This window comes from Anser brachyrhynchus (genome assembly GCF_964034855.1).
Source record: "Anser brachyrhynchus genome assembly, chromosome: 1".
Classification (NCBI taxonomy): domain Eukaryota; kingdom Metazoa; phylum Chordata; class Aves; order Anseriformes; family Anatidae; genus Anser; species Anser brachyrhynchus.
In genome coordinates, this window is record NC_137694.1 from 25,585,226 (window position 1) to 25,608,419 (window position 23,194).

Here is a 23,194-nt window from a genome sequence, read left to right on the forward strand (position 1 = left end):
GTTCCAAAATAGGGTGGCCTAGGTGTGCACTCTCTTCCTCCTAGTACTTCAGAAGTATATCCACGCTGTTTATCTACTGGTTATCTTCAGAGAAACTCTATAATTATCCAAGACTAGACCTTCTATGTATGAACCTTGTGATGACTCTCTTGTATTCTCATAATTAATTAATTAATTAATTTATTTATTTATTTATTCATTTTTTCCAGCAGTGAAGCCGAGAGCAATGCCAAGCAGAGGAAGAAAGAAAAGGCAGGTGTTTTTTGTTGCTAGTAGCAAAACTTACACCAGAAGATAACCCTCCTATTTGCGACAGGACTCTAGGCACAAGTATCCTTCTGCAGAGATCACTTTGAACAAGAGAAGTCACTACATGCTTTCAAGTCTGACTTCCCTTATGGTGGCTGTCTTTCAAACAGCAACACTTCAGATAAAATATACTTAAATCACTAACTGTAAAGCTTCAAAGTACTGCCATAAGTGTCAGAAGTAAATGCAGTTCCAGTAGCTGGTTTTAGTTTTCTTCTTCTTAGCCAGGCAGGTAAGTATGAATTGTTTTCTTACTCTATAATAGTCTGTTCAGTTGGCAGAGTGGGAACAGAAGTGATACATTTCAGTAGTTTTCTCACCTTTAGATTTATGGTCATAGAATCATAGAATCATAGAATATCCCGAGTTGGAAGGGAACCATAAGGATCATCAAGTCCAACTCCTGGCACCACACAGGTCTGCCCAAAAGTTTAGACCACGTGACTAAGTGCACAGTCCAATCGCTTCTTAAATTCAGACAGGCTTGATGCAGTGACTACTTCACTGGGGAGCCTGTTCCAGTGTGCAACCACCCTCTCGGTGAAGAACCTCTTCCTGATGTCCAGCCTAAACTTCCCCTGCCTCAGCTTAACACCGTGCCCGCGAGTCCTATCACTGGTGATAACGGAGAATAGGTCCCCTGCCCCTCCACTCCCCCTTGTGAGGAAGTTGTAGACTGCAATGAGGTCCCCCCTCAGCCTCCTCTTCTCCAGACTGAACAGGCCAAGTGACCTCAGCTGCTCCTCATATGTCTTCCCCTCTAGGCCCTTCACCATCTTCATTGCCCTCCTCTGGACACTCTCCAACAGTTCAATGTCCTTTTTGTACTGTGGTGCCCAGAACTGCACACAGTACTCAAGGTGAGGCCGCACAGAGTAGAGCGGGACAATCACTTCCCTCAACCGACTAGCAATGCCATGCTTGATGCATCCCAGGATACGATTGGCCCTCCTGGCTGCCAGGGAGCACTGCTGGCTCATATTCAACTTGCTGTCAACCACAACCCCCAGATCCCTCTCTGCGGGGCTGCTCTCCAGCATCTTGTCACCCAGTCTGTGCGTATAGCCAGGGTTGCCCCCTCCCAGATGCAGGACCCGGCACTTGCTTTTGTTAAACTTCATGTGGTTGGTGATCGCCCAGCTCTCCAATCTGTCCAGATCTCTCTGCAAGGCCTTTCCACCCTCATTCAAGCCCACAACTCCTCCAAGTTTGGTGTCATCGTCGAATTTGCTCAAAACACCTTCTAGTCCTACATCCAAGTCATTTATAAAAACATTGAAGAGACTGGCCCTAAAATGGTGCCTTGAGGGACCCCACTAGTGACCATCCGCCAGCCAGATGTGGCCCGATTTACCACAACCCTTTGAGCCCTGCCCGTCAGCCTATTGCTCACGCATCGTATGATGTTTTTGTTAAGTTGTACACTGGACATTTTGTCCTATGGGAAACCATGTCAAAGGTTTGCTGAAGTCCAAAAAGATCACATGAGCTGGTTTCCCTTGATCGACTAGATGGGTGATCTAGATTTATGGTCTGTATTATTACATTTATGGTCTGTAGTTTATATCTAGTAGACAATAATCTATGGTTTTACTCAGAGCTTCAGCACTATAAAAGCACCTTTGTGGGTGCTAGTTTATCAAAGGTGCTAAAATGGCATTCAGAAACTTCCTCCTACATGTCTTTCCTAATTCCAGATTTGTGAGACTCATATTTTGGATTATTTGAATAGACATATACCATTGCATCAGATTGCAAGAGAGGTATATATGCACTCAGATTGTGTGACAGGGAGGACACAATTGTGATAGGAAGTAGTCTGTGCATGTTGCCTTATGTTGAGGGGAAAGAAGAGAAGTGAAAGATAGGAAATCTCTGGTAGCAGTCATAGAGAGTAAGCTCTATATATGTTGTATTTATCTAGCACTTCTTATCCAAGAACCATCAGCCTTGATGGAAAAAGAAACATCTTCAAGACTTCAATGCTACAAATGTTTATCTGAAGGAGAATTAAGCTCGTGATTTTTTAGCAGTAACCGGGCCTGAATTTACAAATGATCAAAGGCAAATGATCAAGGCAAGTGAGCAATATCTCCACTAGGCTGGGAGTGCCTTCCCACACATATCTCTACCTAAAGTATTATTAAACAACGTCTTTTCATTTAGGAAGGTATATTTCCTATGGAAAATACTCTGAGAAAAGCACATTTTGACAAAATATAGCAAAAACCTCTGACAGGTTTGTGGAACAGCAAGAAATAGCTGGTATACTTAAAGATACTTAAAATACGACGTAAAACAAATATAAGTCTAGTTGGTAAGGTGTGTCACAATACTGTCAATTCATTAACTGATCTTTCCTATAGTCCCAGTGAGATGGGTAATGAACAGATTTTACTTTTTCTTACATTTTTTGAAAGTTACAATCCATAGCTAGTTACACTCCCCTAGTCTGATTAATACCTTCCTGTAGGAAACAAAATAAGCAGGAACTGGCTAAATTTTACTGGTGTAAAGTTAATTTGACATTCTATTGGCAGTGCAAAGAAATGCTGACTTAACAAGAAACCATATCCAGTTAAAAGAAGACATCTTACAGTATAAAAATGAAGAGGGGGGAAATATTCCTTTCAAATCAAATCAAATTTAACTGCATAAAGTATTTAAATGATTCTTTCAAAATGTTGCACATTTGCAAAAGGGCCTCTTGGGACTATTTATAACTTGAGGGAGATTCTTCTTTTAGTATAGAAATCTTGATTTAAGAATGCAAAGTAGAAATAAAGTAAAACACATGAAAGGGATTGTTAATGCACACCTTGAATATATTATGGACTCTGTACATTGATAGCACCTTTTGTCTGCATCCAAAGTATATTTTGATCAGCACTATTACACAGTTTGTCACCTTATTTCTTAATCAGAGCCTTCCCCCTTGAGGGTTATAGCTCTTTGCTGATCAATATTGTCATTAAAGTATATGTTTTTTTTATGCCAAGCAATTAGTAAAAATTACGGTAAAAAAGCTTCTTGTGTAGTTTAGGCTGGGTACTCCATAACCTTTGTAGCAATATAGTTAAAATTTTTGTCCCTTCCAGTTTATACTATGAATATAAAGCTTCTCCGAAATCTGTGGCCATAAAACGATATGGCTACTTTAATAATGTGTCTTATGACTTTTGTCACTCTTGTGAATCTGTTTCACCATCTGAGCTGGTAGGACAGAGATCTAAGCCTACAAGTGACGAATAAAAAAATAGTGCTAAATTCCCAGTTCCCTTAACCAGGAGACTATCTTCATTCTTATCCCTTTTGATTTATGGAGGTGGAAAAGACTTCTCATCAGATTTGGAGAAAGTAGTAGAGAGGAGGAAGACATTTTTATACCAGATAATAATTTTGATACACTAGAAGAAGAATAAAATAACTGTCAGAAAAGGCAAATGCATTCATATGATTAGAAACAGAACCTGAAGATATATTTTCATTGTTAAATCAATATTAGAATTCTGTTTTAAAGACATTGATTTATACATTGAGCATGCCTTTTCTAAACTAAGACATTTGTTTCTTATAATTCTAATCTTTCAATCTTCCTCTTGCCATGTAGGCTCAGCGGACTTTCTATGATGAGAAGATTCTTCAACATGATGGCTACAGTAGGGTCAAAGTGTATATCACATTAAATAATGAATATTTTTTAGATATAATTGTAAACATACATACATTTATATATTTATATGTATACATAAACACACAAACACACAAGAAATAGATATGTGCATGTGAATTCTCCTAAAATGAAATTGCTTCAATGACAGAGTAGACAAAAAAAAGAATGCCTGCTTAAATAATTTAATTTTGCTTTATTCTATTATATGCTCGTGAAAGCAGAGCACTGAATGTGAACCACTAACAGTCTCAGCATCAAATAAATACATAACAATAAATTTATTTTTTTGACTGTGTGAAAAAATAATAGTTTAAGTACTCCAATAGCAAAGTCAGTAACATCTTTTAAATAAGAAATATTCTAATCTCAATTATGTTTTGCATTTATCTTAAATGTATACGAACATGCTCTTCTTCAACACAACAAACAATAGGACAAGAGGAAATGTCCTCAAGTTGTACCAGGGAAGGTTTAGGTTGGATTTTAGAAAAAAATTATTCACTGAAAGGATTGTGGTGCATTGGAACAGGTTGCCAAGGGAAGTAATTGAGTCACCATTCCTGGAGGTACTCAAAAGACATGTAGATGTGGTGCTTAGAGACATGGTTTAGTCGTATGTTTTGCAGTGCTAGGATAGCGGTTGGACTTGATGATCCTGGAGGTCTTTTCCAACCTAAATGATTCTATGATGCTATGCTGAAGTATATATATATATATATACATATTTTTTTTTTTTGGTCTGCTAATGCATTGCTTGTGAATCTTGTATGCTACCAAAAGTTCCCTGAAAGAAATGGCTTAGTAGTTCTTGATCATTCTAAATTCAAGCTTTGTGTTTCAAAAAAACCTTCACTGGCTAAAACCCCAAACTTAAAAATCATGTTAATTGAACATATTTATGGATTATAAATTGGCTACTTTAAATTGTCTCTTTTACTGGGGGAAAAGAAATAAATAAATAGATAAAATAAAAGGGTGCGTTTTCTTAGCTTTAAAAGGATTACTTCTGCCAGTGAAGCTATATGTAGAAGTTTTAAAAGGGAAAGAGGAATCCAGAGTTTCAGAGATGACATGAAACTGGGGGGAGTGACTGATTCACCAGAGGACCATGTTATCATCCAGAGGGACCTGACCTCAACAGACTGGAGAGGTGGGCTAACAAGAATCTCATGAAGTTCAATAAGGAGAAGAGTCCTGCACCTAGCTGGAAAACAACTTTGCAGAAAAGAACTTGGGGGTGCTGGTGGACACCACGTTGAACACAAGTCAGCAATGTACCCTTGGTACTAAGAAAGCTAATAGTATTCTTGGCTGTGTTAAGCAAAGTATTGACAGCAGGTCAAGAGAGGTGATCCTTACCCTCTCCTCAGCACTGGTGAGGCCATACCTGGAGTACTGTGTCTGGTGCAAGAAAGACCTGTACATACTGGAAAGAGTACAACAGAGGGCCACCAAGATGATCAAGGGACTGGAGCATTTCCTATGAGGAGAGGCTGAGCGAGCTGGGACAGTTCATCCTGGGGAAGACAAGGCTCAGGGGGATTTCATCAGTGCCTATAAATACCTGAAGGGAGGGTGCAAAGAGAACACTCTTTTCAGTGATGCCCAGTGCCAGCCCAAGAGGCAATGGGAACAAACTGTAACACAAGAGGCTCTGTCTGAACATCAGGAAACACTTCCTTACTGTGCGGATAAATGAGCACCAGCACAAGTTGCCTGGAGAGGCTGTGGAGTCTCCCTCCTTTGAGATCTTCAAAAGCTGCTTGGACATGGTCCTGGGCAACCAGTTCTAGGTGTCCCTGCTTATGCAGTGGGGTTGGACAGATCACAGAAGTGTAGGGGTTGGAAGGGACATCAAGAGATCACTGGGTCCAACCCCCAACTGATGATCTTCAAAGGTTCCTTCCAACTTCAATCATTCTGCGATTCTGTGAAACTGAGCACCATTTATGCAAGTTGATAAAATAACTAACAAGTACTAATTCAGAAAGTGAAAATAATAAAATGTAAGCAGACCACATGACTGAGAGTCATTAAAAAAAAAAAAAAGTATTGCATTGTAAATAGTAAAATAGCAAACCTGGTCTTAGTAATAGATGCAGCATGATGACTGCAGATGATGTATTATCTCTAGAATTCCAAATGAATGGTGCCTTATCATAGATGAAGAAAATTCCTCATACTCTTTCTTTACCCTAAACCTCTATCCACTGTTAACTTTACCCTTAACCTGTATCCAGTAGTTACTGAATCCTTATCACTCATCATTTCCTCTAGACATGTTTAAGTTAGGAGCCTATCCCTCTTACCATCCCACTTCACTCAAAAGAGAGGAACACTATTCATCGCAAAACAGTTTCTGTTTCTTTCCATTGACTATGTAAGGAGAGTAAGCTAACTACTCTCTTAATTAGGACACATCTGTTAAATTCCCAGTATTAGGCAGGATGAATCTGAGCTTAACTCATTCCATTTAGGAAAGTGAGGAGTATTTTTCCACTCATGATCAGTACCAAGAACAGTGAGCTTAGGGGAACAGGTATCCTGGTGAATATTTTTGAGAGGGACTTTTGGCTTGAAATCCAAACAAACAAACCAACAACAAGCTACCACCATCAACAACAAAATACCACCCTCTTATTACTCTTAATAGTAATAAAACAGGGAGATGTCCATACTGTTTGTACTGTCTGCATGTAGAATAGAAATCCTCGGCATATTAGTATGCATATATCATTTCTCATGTTTCCCTCAGCTAGGGCTCTATACTGTTAAAATAGGAAAGACGCAGCACAGAGATATCTAACCAGTTGATTTAGAAATATAAACTGTGAGTTAATAGTGCCTCTAAAATTACTTTTTTTTTTACTGCTTTTAGTGTATACATACATATGACATTCAGACTAACTGTAAAAATATGGGAAACTGATCTGCATCAGAAGTGAAAATTCAAATAAAGACACTGAGGTTAATGGAGACACAATCTAAGTGAATCCTTTGATGCACTTAGTAGTGTTAAGATACCAAAGAACCAGTGGTCAACCAAAATGCTGGGATTCTCATAGTGTGGTTCTTCTAAATTTTGTAGATTTTTTCTTTGATGAATTATTCATGAATTTATAGAACCAGTGAGAGTACTGTGATATGAATTCCAATGATTTGTGTGGCTCAGCTAGTCTTTTCATATTACAAAATATTTTCATCTTTCATCATATTTACCTCTGAAGATCATTTCTTTTATCTTTACCATTATTTTAGAAGGCTATCTTATTGCCCTTTCAGTTAAGAGAAAAAAAAAAAAGAGAGGGAATAAATACTGCTTTATCTTTGAGAACCTAATCCAATCCTATAAATGGCTGCAGCTCTTGTTAACTTCAGTGACAGCTGCAGCTATTTACACCTGAGCTGATTTGGGCAGTTTATGCAGGGCTAACAGCTCTGGATGACATTAAATTTCCCTGACATTTCTGATTATAAAGATTTTGTATTCAATTTCTTATACTTTGCCAGCTCAGACACCAGTATTTTTCTACACTATGAATCTGCTCAGACTTCAGCTTTCAACTCTGGGCTTATCTGTATACTTTTGCAACTGTAATCAGCCTGGCTTTCCAGGTCCTTCATTTGGGGATGGGATTTTTGTCACGGGTTTCCACTCTCCATGTAAATGCATTGTTTTATAGCATACGTGAATGAAGCTAGGTAGAATACAGTATACAATTTGTTTCAGTTAGTGCAATTAACCCATTAAAAAACAAACGTAAAATGAAGCACAGCAAATCACATATTCTAGAGATTTCTTCAGCTCCATTGGTGATTTGAATTAGCACAGGTGGAGTCCAGAGCTGCAGTCTCCAGGACAAAGAAGATCACAGAATGAAAAGTATCACAAGGGGGAGATGACTAGATCAAGTATGGCTGTTTGAAAGATAAGCTAGGAAAAGCAAAATGGTTTTGTTAATGAAAGAACAATTTGTTGAGTCTGAAGTGTTTCACTGGATATATCTCAGCCCTGATATTTTTTTGCCTGTTCCAAAACCAGATAACCATGGGCTTCACATCTACATTTCTGTCAGAAGCTTCCCATGACAAGGACTCTTGTGCTTCCACAGTATAAAGACTCTTGGAAAGACTTGTGATGAAATTCTAGTGCCTGAAGATGACACATCTAGAACCGTGTCAAATACTAGAGTTTAAGGCAAAAGTTTTCTGATAATTTCTGTAATTCCTAGCAGTGATGGGTCTTGGAAATGCAGCTCATTCCAGACATGGCCTGTTGTATGTTTATGAGTAAGGTATCTTACAATTCAGAAAACAAACAAACAAAAAAGGCTTGGTTTTGTTTGGATATAAAGAAATTCATGAATTGGGAACTCCTGAGACAAACTGGAAATGTTTTTTCCTATATCAGCTCAGTTCATGCAAGAAAAAAAGAGATTTGTTCAAGATTTAAGAAAACTGGTTTCATCCCTTTGCAGTGGCCAGAATATTTACATCCTTTTATTGGAATATTGGTTTATTTAGACTCAGATTTTCTCTTTCAAGATGTTATAAAATGTGCAATTATAATTCTCAAATACATTCTGTATCATATATCACTGCTTAAATGAAGAGCTTTTTTTCATCTAGAGATAAGTGGGCATGGGAATTTCAAAGATGACACAAAAACAAGACGCACATTTCAAAACAAACCATGAAAAATAGACTACACCTCCTACTCAAAGCTGAAACCATCATGATAAAATGGGTGAAAGCAGATATTTTTGCATAGAGAACACAGACATTCAGGGCTCAGAAAAGAGAACACACTGAAGCAAATCTACAAGCAACAGAAAAACGAAAATAATAGGAAAATGAAAATATAAAATATATATATAAAATGAAAGTATAAAATGAAAATATATGATTCTTCCTCTGAGAGACATTTGTCTGTACTGTTTAGAAATATTTTTACATTTGTTTTGGAGATATTGGGTACTTTAAGATACTCAGAAGTTTAAACAAAATCAGTCATTTACCTGTTCTTTCTAAATAGACTTGGGCAATGAAATGTTTCCCAAATCTTCCTCATTTTTCATAGACTCAGTCAGTCCTTCTGTGTTTGCTCAAACTTTGGTCTTCTCAGTAATCCAGACTTGAAAACATAAACAACATTTGTGCATACAAAAAATGATTTTTTAAAAAATCCTCTTGCATAGGAGGAGTGCACTAAATGACAATTCAAGCAATATTCTTCATAAAAAACATGCCTTATTTGCCATCTTTGATCATGTGGAGTAGCACTTTGATTTGCTCCAGAAGTACTGACTTTACCCACAAAGCTGTATGGAAAAGTGAGCCCTGCAGGAAAAAAAATAAATAAATAAAAAAGAGTTGTGTTTGTGAGTTGGAGAAAGGCGGCAGAACCTACCTGAAAAAAAAAAAAAAAAAAAAGAAAGAAAGAAAATTCCCACTTCTACCTTCTATTCCATTAAAATTTACAAATGTGAAAAAAAAATAAAAAAATCATTGTCAAAAACGCTTTTCTCAGAAACATTTTCCTTCACTGCTTTTGGCTGAGAAGAGTTCCCAGAGATTATGCATATTATGCCACTGTCAGCAAAATATTCCTGTAAGACGATATCTGTGGAGTCAGTAATGCAAAGTACTGAGAACCTCTGATGTCTACTGGAACAACAAGTGTTAAGGCTTAAAACTGAATTGTAAATATAATGCAAAATTTGGCACTTATATGATATCTTTTTCCAACCACTAAAGAAAACTTTTATTCTTTTCAGAGAATGTGGAGGGAAAGGGAGAACCATCCTCATACCCCATTAATAAGAAGAGTGTAAAAGATCAGCCAGTGTGCTATAAGGCAGTGCAGGACTTTTTTTTTTTTTTTTTTTTTTTGTAGCTGAAGTAAAATCTTGAAAAAAGCACTGCTAGTCTTTTTTTTCACTTACTGCAATATTTATCTTTTGCAATTTTTCTACACATTTGTTACAAGGTTCTCAAATTGTGATTTTTTTTTTCCTCATTAATAGAATTTTTATAAATAACAATGTTTTAATCTGATTAAAGAATACAAAATAATATTAAGTTTGCATTCCTATTTTTCTGTCAGGTTTTAATTAAAGATCAAACAGGATTTTTGTAACTAAGTGTCCTGGTTTCAGTTAGGACAGAGTTAATTTTCCTCCTAGTAGCTGGTAGGGTGCTATGTTTTGGATTAGGATGAGAAGAGCGCTGATAACATGCTGATGTTTTAATTGTTGCAGAGTAGTGCTTACACCAAGCCAAGGACTTTTCGGCTCCTCGCTCTGTCCTGCCAACGAGCAGGCTAGGGGTGCATCAGGAGCTGGGAGGGGACTGACCCAGGACAGCTGACCCAAACTGGCCAAAGGGGTATTCCATACCATCTGACGTCATGCTAAACAATATATAGGGGTGGCTGGCCGGGGGGGGGGGCCGGCTGCTCGGGGATAGGCTGGGCATCAGTCAGCGGGTGGTGAGCAATTGCATTGTGCATCACTTGTTTCGTACACATTATTATTAGTAGTACTATTATCATTATTATTGTTGTTGTTATTATTATTGTTATTATTATTTTCCTGTCTTAATAAACTGTCTTTATCTCAACTCACAGGCTTCACTTTCCCGTTTCTCTCCCCCATCCCAGAGAGGGAGGGGGGAGGGTGAGTGAACGGCTGTGTTGTGTTTAGCTGCCGGCTGGGTTAAACCACAACACTGAGATACCTTCTGATTAATTTTTCAGCTTTAAGAAGCCACAGTCAACTCAGAAGACTGGACCAAGCAGAACCAAGACTTGCACCTGCATTCAGGAGGACATGAAGACACTAATCACAAAATTAATCACGACAACTTATGCAAACACCAGCAAGCAACATCCTCTCTATGCTGCAGATTCTCCTTTATAAAATGGAGATATTCCATCTTTCCTCCTACTCTTGCTCAGCGTGGCCATAAGCTTTTCAAAGAAGAGGATGTGAAATCTTAGGGATCTTAATTAAATGATTAGTGTTTTATATAACGGGAAAAGTTCATCCAATGCAGTAAGCAACTTGCATAGCAGAACCCATGGATAAACTATGCTTTTACTAAACTAACATTGCTATTTTACTGTACACATTGGTTATTGATAGCAAATATACTACTGGTTTGCAGGCTAAGGCTGGGGGGGCTGTTGTTTGCTTTTTAGTCAGCTTTATGGAAAACTGTGGGAGGAATATATTATTATATTGTATGCTAATACTCAGTGGATTTAATTCCAGCCCCACTGAAGCAGAACTCCCACCTACTTCAGTGCTGCTAAGTTTTTACCCAGTGTGAACATTTCTTCTCTGAATCTTTCTATTTTGATTCATCTTTCCAAAATAGCTTTGAAAACCAAAATGCGAATACTTTTATATGCAAGAATTAACATCTGCATAGAAATTGATTTGTACCACTCTCCATATAACATATGGAGATAACATATGGACATATAAACATATAACATGTAACATATGTCCATATAACATATGGACAACATATAACATATGGACATATAAACATAACAAAAATTTAGCACGAGTATGTACTTATTTTCCAAGTTTGATCAGCAGGAATAAAATGTAAATTTCTTGTTAGCCAAAGGAAAGTAATAGGCCATCATTACTGTCAGTACAGAAATCCCACTACAAACAAGCAACAAATACTGCCAGGAAATCAGTTTCAGAGGAGATGTCACCATGGAAAATAAGCTTAGGAAGTGCTGAAATACAAGGGGCTTTGATTCTAATTTTGAACTTTGACAGTAGAAATCAAGCCAGTTTAGAGGTATGTTTCACTGGAGATAAAGCGTATACCTAAAGATAGGAAATTCGGATAAGATCATTCCTTCAAAATAAAATATTGATGATGCAAATTGATGACTGAGAATTTAAGGATTTAAGATTATTAGGGATTGAAGATTTAAAAACAAATGTATCACATATTCTCACTGATAACCCACAATTTCATTTCAATTTTCCTGATGTTAGTCATTATACAATTTCTAACAGAGTGGGCCAAGGTGGTTCACCTGAAGTAAAACCTAACAAAGATTTTGTTGGTATTCTAAAATAATCCAAATTTTGGAAAATCATATCATTTTCACTTAATCCCTTATCTGTTGGTAACGAGGATACTGCTACTGGTGTTCATTTCAGGCCCAAAACAATGCCTGGTGATATCAGTGGAAGTATTTCTTGTGTTGCAGATTAGATCCTTACATGGCACTGCAAGTGGCACTGTTCTTTTTCAGACTTTTCATTTAGGAAGTCCCAAATATAATTCTTACACTTCAGGGAAACTTCAGAACAGGTAGATTATGGGAAGTCATGGTGACAGTTAGATGAAGTTAGCACTGGCAAGAGTTCAGCATGTGGCAAGATTCTTTTGAGAAAGAAAGCTTCCATACAAGAAAAAATATATTTTTCTGCAAATGCATGCTACATATCTTTTAATAATCACATAACGAAAAATGATACCATAATACAGAACTTATTCCTATAGAAAATAAGGCTTTTTTTTTATATGGATTCTGTTTCTTTCTAAAGTTGCTGGTTCAATAGTTTATTCCTGAATATAAAGAATATATGGGGAATATATGCTCACATATGAAAACTGATTTCTAATAAAAATCAAAATCTTTAGTTTCTAGAAAGAACTAAATACCCAATAAGTTTGAAATGGTAAAACTAACACAATCCTCTTGAACTGTAAGCTAATAAAATAAAGCAGACAATTACTACAAAGAGCAAAGATAATTAGAAGTCACTTCTATGTCTGGGAAACTGATTCTGTTGAATATGCACTGGTTAAAGTTTTCAGTAATAGAAGAAGATGCATTTACACAAATGTGAGGGTTTAACGTTAAGTGTGATAGTGATCTCAAATAAGCTAATAAGAAATAATCATAATTCAGTGATCCACTAGTGAAATGGTATGCAATCTGTGTTTTTTTGTTTTTTTGAAAGTGTGCCTGTAACAGTGTAAATATGTTTTTTGTTGTTGTTGTTTGTTTTTTTTTTTTTCAAAATGTTCTATCAAAAGTAATCGAAATATTCTGACTGTAATATCTCATCCACAGAAAAAATGGTATCCTGAATGATGTGTTGCAGGACCTTCATTTTCCAAGAATTCCAGACGAGTTTCAAGATCAATGTTTTCAACAAGGGATTAAAAATTCATGGAGGACATGAAAAAATATTTACATATATCAATTTTGTAATTATATTTAAAATATTCCACTCAAGAAATACAATAAATATTCACATTTTTCATAATTGGTCTTTCTCATAATTTACAGACAAACAAGCATAATTTTCCATATTATTATGGTAGCATGCTATCAGAGTTGAAAGCAGTTTAAATTGACTATCCTTAACAAACCAGGTATTGAATACATTACCCTATATATTGTGGAGTAAGCTATTGCACTTGAATATGACCCTCAAACACAAGACTTAGGAATAAGTTCAAACAGCGTATTAAATTAAAAACGAAACAAAGCAAAACAAAACAAAACAGTCTTTGTATTAAGTATTAACATATTTACATTAAAGTTGCATTTTCATTCTGAACCTCCATGCTTTCAAAACAGCGTTAGATCATTTTTGTAACAGCAGCCTTATTGTGAACTTCACCCTTTCTGTATTTTCTGCTCTGGTTATTCCCAAATTCAGCTGGTCCTATAGTTTTCTTTATAGATTCCATGAATATGATTAAATTATCTAAATTTAGGTATGGAGTCCTGTGTAAGATGGCCTAGGGCATCTGACCTGGCCATCTGCTCAACCAAAAAGGAATAGGCCTCCTGTAGGTCACAGACATCTGTCTGATAGCTTTGTGTGGAAGCCTCGGAAACCCCAGGGTGTCCCACAGGGCAGTACACACCTGTCTTCAGAAAATTGAAATGAGCTCTCTCTGCCCCCTCTCATGTCCTGCCTTTAGTTTTCTTTGGAGTGCTGTAATCCATTAGAATTGCATCTGGTTTAAAATTAAAACCTAGCTTTTGCAACTGTAATCAGCCTGACTTTCCTGTTCCTTGATTTGAGGATAGGATACATGCAGTTGTGAAGTGATGTTTGAAGTCTCACTGTAGTCAATCTGTGAAGTCAGTGATGCTAACAGAATGATGCTACTCACCTAAAGTAGACAATTTGGATGTCTAGAATCATTTCAAAGATCTCTGAAGAGCTTCTGTATGTAAATGAAAGCTATAACACAATCCCAAAGGAGAAATACTTCAGGAGAAACAGAAGGCTACTAGGCAAGATGACGTAGGATATATAAAATGGCACTAGTGATTTCTGTTCAAGCAACTGAATCCTAAGGCAGGTGAATACCCAAATTTATGCATATCTGTCAATAGCTACCTACCTTCTCTGGAGCTGAACTTCATTTCAAATACATAACCTCACAGGCAGGATGCCTGTTTGCATAACAAAAATCAGTTATCTCAGTGTGTACAAGTGGGTGCCTGACTATGGAAGGATCCTTGGAAAGAGAAAGGCACATTTTTCTGTGAAAGCTCATCAAAATTTCTTGAGTTATTTACTTCATTCTATTGACTCAACAGAAAAGTCAGTCAACTGTGCAGAGCATTCCAACGTACCTGAATGCTGTGTAAGGCAATGTCGGGAGACAACCAGTAAGAAAGTCTAAATATATGTGTTCACCTGGGACCTAGGGTATTAATAATGAAGCTGAGCTAACTTTATAATCTTAATGTTTTAAAAAGGACAACTGCTGAGAGTGCTGTGCATGTTTTGCGTAATACTCTAGCTGTTATGAGCACCTGTCCAGGAAGTGGAATTGCCATGGGAGCAACTTCAGCTGATGAGTAGAAACTATTCCAGTCTTGCAACTTTAGAATAGCCTGTTCCTTAGGACCTTAGTCTATGTACGTTGTATCCCTAAATTTTATGCAAATGGACACTGATGCTACTGCCCATATCTATGAATGAAGGCAATGTCATTTGATGTAATTACTGGTTGTCTGAGTCTGTCTGCTTTTTCAGAATCTTGAAGTCTTGGGGAAGGTTTGCATTTTAGTAGAGTTAAGTCAGGAAATAAATACCCATTTCCTAGACTGAGATGTTTCTAACTATGCAAAATGTCTGGATGTAAGCACCAAAGAAACTGGGGACAGTGTAAAGGTGTTTAATGAAAGATGCTCAGAGTAAGAGAGGGCCTTTTTCTGTCTTGCATTTAGAACTGTCTTTTCATATTTATTGCAGTAGATATTTTGGACCCGTTGATCATAACAGAAAGCTTTGGTCAATGCATATAAAATACACAAAAATGGGATGCTTGTTTGTACCTTCTTTGATACAAAACAGAACAGAGGATAAAGGTACACATCCCAGTTCAATGCAGAGCTAGAGTCTGGGAGGTTTGGTAGCAGGATTTGATGACAAATAAATGTTCCAGAATCCTGAATCATGACTGGATATCCCAAGTTTGAAAGACTATTTCAACAAAAACATTCTAAAAAGACCACAACAAACATCTGTGTGGAATAACTTACTAATATAATATTTGTTCCTGAGGTGTTTTAGTAAATCTATCTATCTAATCTACCTATCTGTCTATCTATCTACCTACCTACCTATCTATATATCTATCTTTTGCAGGTTTATCTGGATAAATATACATTGGGAGAAAACAGCCTAATTCTGAAACCGTATCAAGATAGGCATCTGGATATAAGTGCACTAAATTCCCTCAGCATTGATGCCTAGAAGGTCCTCAGATTCTCCTAACTTTTCATACCTCAATGAGCAGAAGTTGTGGCTGAAGGAAAGAGGTTAAAGTTGAACATCAATCATGAATCATGGGCTAGGCCAACATTTCATTCAATTGGAAGCATACTTTCCTGTTGGTAAAAGAAATCTTAAAAATCAATCAATCTGGTTTAAGCAAACCTGAAGAATTCTAAAATGCTTGATTTAATCTGTAATTACTATGGTTCAATGTATTGTACAAAGACAGACTTTTCACTGATGAGATTTTAAACGGCTACTGATGACTTTATAACTTATTTATTTATTTATTTATTTGTTTTTATTCCCCCCCCCCCGGATTTACTGCTAAACACAAGTATTTGACTTGACAGATCACTCATATTCAGCTTTTCTCAAGGGAAATGCAATCTAGCACTGATTGGTACATCTACCATGATAAGAGAAATTAAGAGTCATTTTTTAAGTATATTTAAAAATTGGTATTATCCCTGAGCCAACGACTATGTGCATATTCAGTCTTAAATGAGGTAAAATTACAGATGAGTTGAAGGAAATGGCTACAAAATGGATTTATTATTTAATGAACACAATGAGCACCTTGTATAATGTCTACAGGGCAAGTATTCCAGGGTAGGACTTAAATGACCATTTTCCTTAAAGTTCTTTCCTGGAAAGAGTCCAGTGGAGGGCAACAAATATGATACAGGCCCTGGAGCATCTATGAGGAGACTGAGAGACCTGGGTCTGTTCAGCCTTGAGAAGAGAAGACTGGGAGGGGATCTCATCAATGTTTACAAATATCTTAAGTGTGGGAGACAGTGGGATTTGGCCAACCTCTTTTCAGTGGTTTGTGGGGATAGGACAAGGAGCAATGGCCAAAAAATGGAGCACAGGAAGTTTCACACCAACATGCGATTCTTCACGGTGAGGGTGATGGAGCACTGGAATAGGCTGCCCAGGGAGGTTGTGGACTCTCCTTTTCTGAAGATATTCAAGGCCCATCTGGATGCCTACCTGGGCAACCTGTTCTAGGGAACCTGCTTTGGCAGGGGGGTTGGACCCGATGATCTCTTGAGGTCCCTTCCAACCCCTACAATTGTGTGATTCTGTGATTCTTTGTAGCACTACAAGTGAATTTTCATGGTTTGATTGTATTGACAGTATCAGTGCCCCTCAGCAAGGATTGTTATCTTCTCTTGCAGTAACAGAATTTTGGAAAGGCTACCAAAATTCATACAGTTGCTATGTTTGCAGAACTAGAGGACAGGTAAATATGAGAAATATACCAGGAAAGGCATTGTTTATCAGCAGAGGTACTTTTATTTATGCTGCGGTTCAGGCATCAGCAGAGCAGTACTGTGCAATATGCAGTGAAACAACAGAAGTGTAAACCCTGATCATGAGAATGCAAATGCATGAGTACCACAGCTTATGTCTTACAGTGCGTGAGGCTAGTGGCTCTTTCTGGACTGTGCATGTAAACATGCATGTAACATCCACTGTTAATATGGATTAGTAAGTGCTACAGATGTTTTACTCGGTTGTGTACCTGGTACAAGGTAAATAGAAAATGTGGTCTGTCTATTTCACCTGCTGAAGACAGAAAAAATATGAGATGACAATCTGTCTCATACAGGGGATTTACATTATTCCAAAGCTATATTAACACTATTTGCATTTTTTTCATTAAGGATATTCTTCATTGAGTTTCTGGACAGCTCAATAGGAGCGTCCAGTGGTTTCAATCTTTTAGGGACTAGTTTATGAAAGGACTTAACAGCTGTAATTTCATTGTCTTGCTGTTTTCTTAATATTTGATTTTTCTTTTATTTATATTTATCAACTAGTGAACATATTTGCACATAAATTGAACCTTTAATTAAAAATACTCAAATATTTAACTCCCTGTAAGCATTTGTTAAATATATTCACCAACTCGGTAAAGAAAATAAAATCTAGCACACACACACAAAAAAAATAAGGAAGAAAGAAAACTTTCATGTTCAAAAATACCAATTAAAACATTTTTTAAATATTCAAATACTCAAATGTATAAAACTACTCACAGTAGTGAGTATTTCAGCTGTATAAGTGCATGGAAAATAGCTTGGGGGGTTATTCCAAGTTTCACAAGACCCAAACCTACAGTCTTGCATTGTTACAAATATGTTTTATTTAGATGAGTATATAAAGCTTCAGTGAAACTTATCAGCTTACTATTTGTAAAATTTGCTGGCAGCACAAAACTGGGTTCTTGATCAGAAACTTTCTTCAATAGCTTCAAAGCATAATTCAATAACTTAGATTTTTGTTCAAATCTACTAATAAATGAAGGGATTTATTAACAAATTGTTTTTCTGATTAGTTCTCTTTTTTTGTTTGCTTGTGTCTACTGATGCAAATATTTGTTTGCACATTTTCTTCTGCCACCACCATGTACAATGATACATTTAAATGCTACTTGAATTATTTCCTTACAAATAGCTTTTGATATTTTATATTTGATTTATTATAATTAGCAGTAAGACTGGCATGAGATGTTTAATTGCTTAAAATATATTCATGCTCTTTAAGATTTCAGAATGTGAAAACAAAAACAAATATGCAATGCTGTTTTGCATAATGCAGTGTGTGTGCATGCATGTGTGCACAAGGATAAATTAGCATTATGAGCAATAGTTTTATCTTCAGCTAAGACTGGGCCCTTGATCTTGACTGCCTTCTTGGAAGCACCTGCCACCACAGAAGAAGGTTGCAGTACCAGAGTGATTAGGCATAAGCTAGGATGCTAGGGAAAGTAGAAGCACTCCTGCTAGGAATAGACTACTTGAGGAAAAATGCATTCTCAGGTTTCATTTATTTTATTATTTTATTTTATTTTATTTTATTTTATTTTATTTTATTTTATTTTATTTTATTTTATTTTATTTTATTTTATTTTATTTTATTTTATTTATTTTATTTTTATATATATTTTATTTTATTATTTTATTTTCTCCTTTCCATCTGGAAGGCACAAGCACATTTCTGGTTGAGATGCATTAGCTGGTGGTGGCAACAGGATTTTAATGGAAATAAAGGATGACTCACTACATCTGAGTTCATAAAGTGTAAGATTGATCTACTCAGTGGGCAAACTAACAGTTCAATGAGAAAAGATCAGATTAGTCCACAAAGGTTTCAGCAATAATGAAACACAGGCAAATGGATTGCAGTTGGCTCTAAAAACAATGAAAAATAAGTCATGCGCACTATAACTACAGTGTATTTCTAAAGATAAAAAATAACCAGCAGAAGCTATGTTATTTCATAGCAGATTGGAATAGAGTACTTGCAGAAATATATGAAGGAGACTATTGTACAGGGCAGCTTTCCTTTCAGATCCTTGCACTGATAATGTCAGAAGGTTCCACTTAGCTTTGTTTAACCAGATGTAAGTGAACAAAAACAAAAAAACAAACAAACAAAACCAACCTTTTCCTGATCTATTCTCCAGTGTAAAGCAATGAAATATTAATTAATGCTACATATAAATGTCTATTCAATTTAGAATCATTCTTTTTTTAAGGTAGAAAAAGAGAAAGAATAATTGACAACACGGCAGGTGTTTCTCATGCCGAAATATGTCTCACTTTCATTTATTTAAAAAGCTTGAAAATGCATATTTGTTTGGAAAAGCCATTTATCCAGAGAAATCTTTTATTACATGTGCCATAAAGCAGGCAAACAGAATGTCACCTCCTCACACCTGTAACTTTAAGCCATTGCAAAGCATGAACTGTTTAATTTTGCCAGAGAGTAAGTCACTACTTCACTCTGTTATTGCATGACAGCTGTATATGAGCAGCTACATTCTGTATGAAGCGGAGGGACGCCACATGACTAGAGGCAAAGCACTGCATTGTGTCAATGTCATTTCTGTTAAAGATCTTTTTGTAGTCTGACATCCAGAATGGAGTCACACATTAATGTACAACGGATAATATTTCTGACAATATCCTCTGGATGGCCTTGAGCTGATTACCACTACTTCTTCAGAAAACAGTTGTTACTGAATTGTTTCCTTTCAGTAGAGCCTGCCTGAGGAAGAATAGCAAGCAAGACTGGATCATTAATGCTAGATATATCATAACTTTGTAATTGTCCTACTTTGGCTCTTGAAAACATTATTTTTATTTTTATTTTTTTGGACAGGAAACAGCTTGCCTGTAGTGGTAATAATGGAAAGAATTGAGCTGATCTAAACAAGTTTCTGTAAGACACACTCATGTGCTAAAACTTTAGCTAGTTAACCATAACAAATTCAGGTGTAAGGCAAAGAATGTCTTCAGGACTGGTACTCAGCCTGTCAAGCAGGGTTGTACATGCTACCCTTCCAGTTTAATCAAACAGTAAAACATTCGACATCAATGTGTTGTCTGAAAGGTGAGAAATAAGTGGCTGTATTGTCATACCATGCTAATGCTATTACCCTTGCTTTTGTGTTGCAAGCTGATTATGAGTAGTCTTTCAAACCACAGTGTAGTCACAGAATGGACAGTGGAACTGTGTATACGTATTGAGATTTGGGATCATTTAAAAGGTAAACCCCATGAAGATGTAAGACAATAGGGTGATGAGGTGACATGATAATTTTCTGTGGAATTCAGTGATATGCTTAACACAGACTTGTAGATGATGGAAGCACATAAGGATCAGCTCTCATATCTTGTCTAACCATCATGCCCTTCCTTCAGTTTTCTCAGGTGTGCAACTGTCAATCCTTAAATACATCAGTATATGATCAACAAGGTCAGCAAAGATGTCCATCCTGTCCTACAGTTCCACAGATGTAGACATATATATACACAAATATCTGTTATTTACTATTTTAAAAAATCATTGTGCTAGTATAGATGATTTTTTTTGTGACATTTCTTCCTCAAAGAGAGATTTCTGTAACAATATATGCCTTCAGAGGCAAGAAACACCTCTCATACAGAACATAAATACCTGCTAGAATCTTGTCCGTGTTTAGGAGCTCCAGCTGTGGAGTTTTCTGAAGGGTCTCTGTGGGAAACAGAGTTCTGAATACTAGCCCATCATAACAAATACTTAAACAAATAAACAATAACTTCCCAAGCATGAAATCCACCTCAAAAGATGAAATTCTTTAAGAAGACAAACTAGAAAAAACAGCAATTACCTCAGAATATCAATTTAACTTAGGAAAACCATAAGAAGCTTAGAAAAGAAGAGTCATTGAACACTGAAAACAAATGCCCAATTGAAGGTTGCATAAAACTTCACAGAAATCAGGAAATAAAGAATGTGAGAGAAAAATAACCCATCAGATAACCAGCTACTAGCAGGAGATATGATAGGTGCCATGCTGCCTAAAAGGAATTTGTGAAAATGACAGAGGAAGCTGAACATGTTGGCAAGGTTTCATAGTTCTTTTCTGGTGGTCTCAGAGTGCCAAAAAATGCACTGTTTTACACATTAATAGTTTGAGTGTCCCCTTGTGATTCTCGTATATGTGTGTTCTTCAAATCATCCATTATTTATATATGTCTTAACTTTATATGAACTTCTCCCGATAAGCAGGATTTTGGATTAATATTTAATAAGTGTATATGTACAACAAACAATTACCCCTGTTTTTCTTAATACATGCTTTCACAATGAAAGGCTGCAGGATTTAAGAAGACCTAAGCCCCTTTTCCATTAACATCTTTCTGTTAGGTCAGATATTGGCCATAATCCTCATCCCAATAAACTCGGAGGACATCAATTTCAATAGGAACAGGAAAAAAAAACAACAATGTGTTGTCTGCATTTGTATAAATTCAGACAGAATGTTGGCACATTTAATATAACAACCTTTTTATTATTTGTTTTAGTCCTATATACGGATGACTAAGTATTCCTGACACACACCTTTATCCATGCAACCCCCAATCAGATTCATTAATCAATATCTTTTATTCATACAATAGCATTCCTCTTTCTCATTCTTTTCCTTAATAATGGGTATAAATCTTACTGTAATTACTGTACTTAGACATGAGAGATAAAATGCTGCATCATCTCATTAAAGTATCTTGATGCTGCAGTGGAATGTGGATATCTGCCTGACTAAAAGGAATAGAAGCAACTGTAGGTTTCCCTTTGAAGTTGCTCCTAACTCCATTCTGCATTTCCTACTCAACAGAATTCCCACTGTGACAAACCTGACAGTCCATCTCTGGGGAGTATCAGACTAAGATAAAGACTTCAATAAAGACTGTCTGGTTTGCTCAGTCTTGTACACAATACGCAAGGTGTCTCCCAGTTTGTTGGATTAAACTGATGTTTCTCCTCAGTGTAAATGATATTGCTTTATTTTACCATCTGGAATTTGACAAATTTGTGCAATATAAATGTTTTTCAATTGTCTTAATTGAAACTTCTGTAAAGCTCAAATAAACCTACTGCAGACATTTTCAAGGCACAATTAAGACATTTAACACCACTGATAGCATGCTTCCACAGTTCTTTGTGTCTACTGAAATCTCACTTTTTTTCCCAACGAATTCACTTGTATTGAATTCTCAATACAATTCATACAGCTGTGTGAATATTCTTATTCTGGTTTGACTTTTTTTTTTATTATTATTATTATTTATTTATTTTTAATTACTTGTAGTTAGGCAAAACTTATAGTAAAGGATATACGGAGTTGAATAGCTCACAGTTTATTGTTGTGGACAAAAAACTGGTGGGATTCTCCAGTACATACATAGGAATCACAATTACACGTGTTATATTATTCACAATTTAATCTTTGTGCAAAGTGCTCTGAGAATACTGCATACAGTTCTGGTGCACATAATTCAACATCAGTGCTGAAGAATGAAGATGAATCCTTGGAATAACCACAAGAATGGCTGGGGTTTGGAAAACATGATTCATAGTGAAAGACTCTAGGAGCACATTGACCATTTAACTTACCAAAGAGATTCTATTACCTGGATAATGATTTGATCATAGTGAATACTGCAATACCTATTCAGAGAACACATGTTAATGATAATCTTTTCCATCTAGCTCAGTGGAAATAAGACAAGTTAAGCATTTCTCCTAACCTATTCTCCGTAAACACCAGTGATAGGACCGGCGGGAACGGTGTTAAACTGAGGCAGGGGAAGTTTAGGCTGGACATCAGGAAGAGGTTCTTCACCGAGAGGGTGGTTGCACACTGGAACAGGCTCCCCAGGGAAGTAGTCATGGCATCAAGCCTGTCTGAATTTAAGAAGTGATTGGACTGTGCACTTAGTCACATGGTTTAAACTTTTGGGTAGACCAGTGCCAGGAGTTGGACTTGATGATCCTTATGGTTCCCTTCCAACTCGCGATATTCTATGATTCTATGATTCTATGATTAATTCCCTTACTAAGCTCACATGAATGGAACTTT

The 23,194-nt window shown here is 36.5% G+C and overlaps 1 protein-coding gene and 1 long non-coding RNA gene across 3 annotated transcripts in view; one reads left to right on the plus strand and one right to left on the minus strand.

The window, feature by feature from the left end:
- Positions 1-23,194, minus strand: part of KCND2 (potassium voltage-gated channel subfamily D member 2) — a 305,075-nt gene that overhangs the window by 248,093 nt on the left and 33,788 nt on the right. The gene's annotated exons all lie outside the window — the stretch shown is intronic.
- On the plus strand, positions 9,333-15,506 carry LOC308194803. The gene is made up of 2 exons (XR_013950879.1): positions 9,333-10,472; positions 10,740-15,506. It is a non-coding gene; the product is annotated as an uncharacterized lncRNA (long non-coding RNA).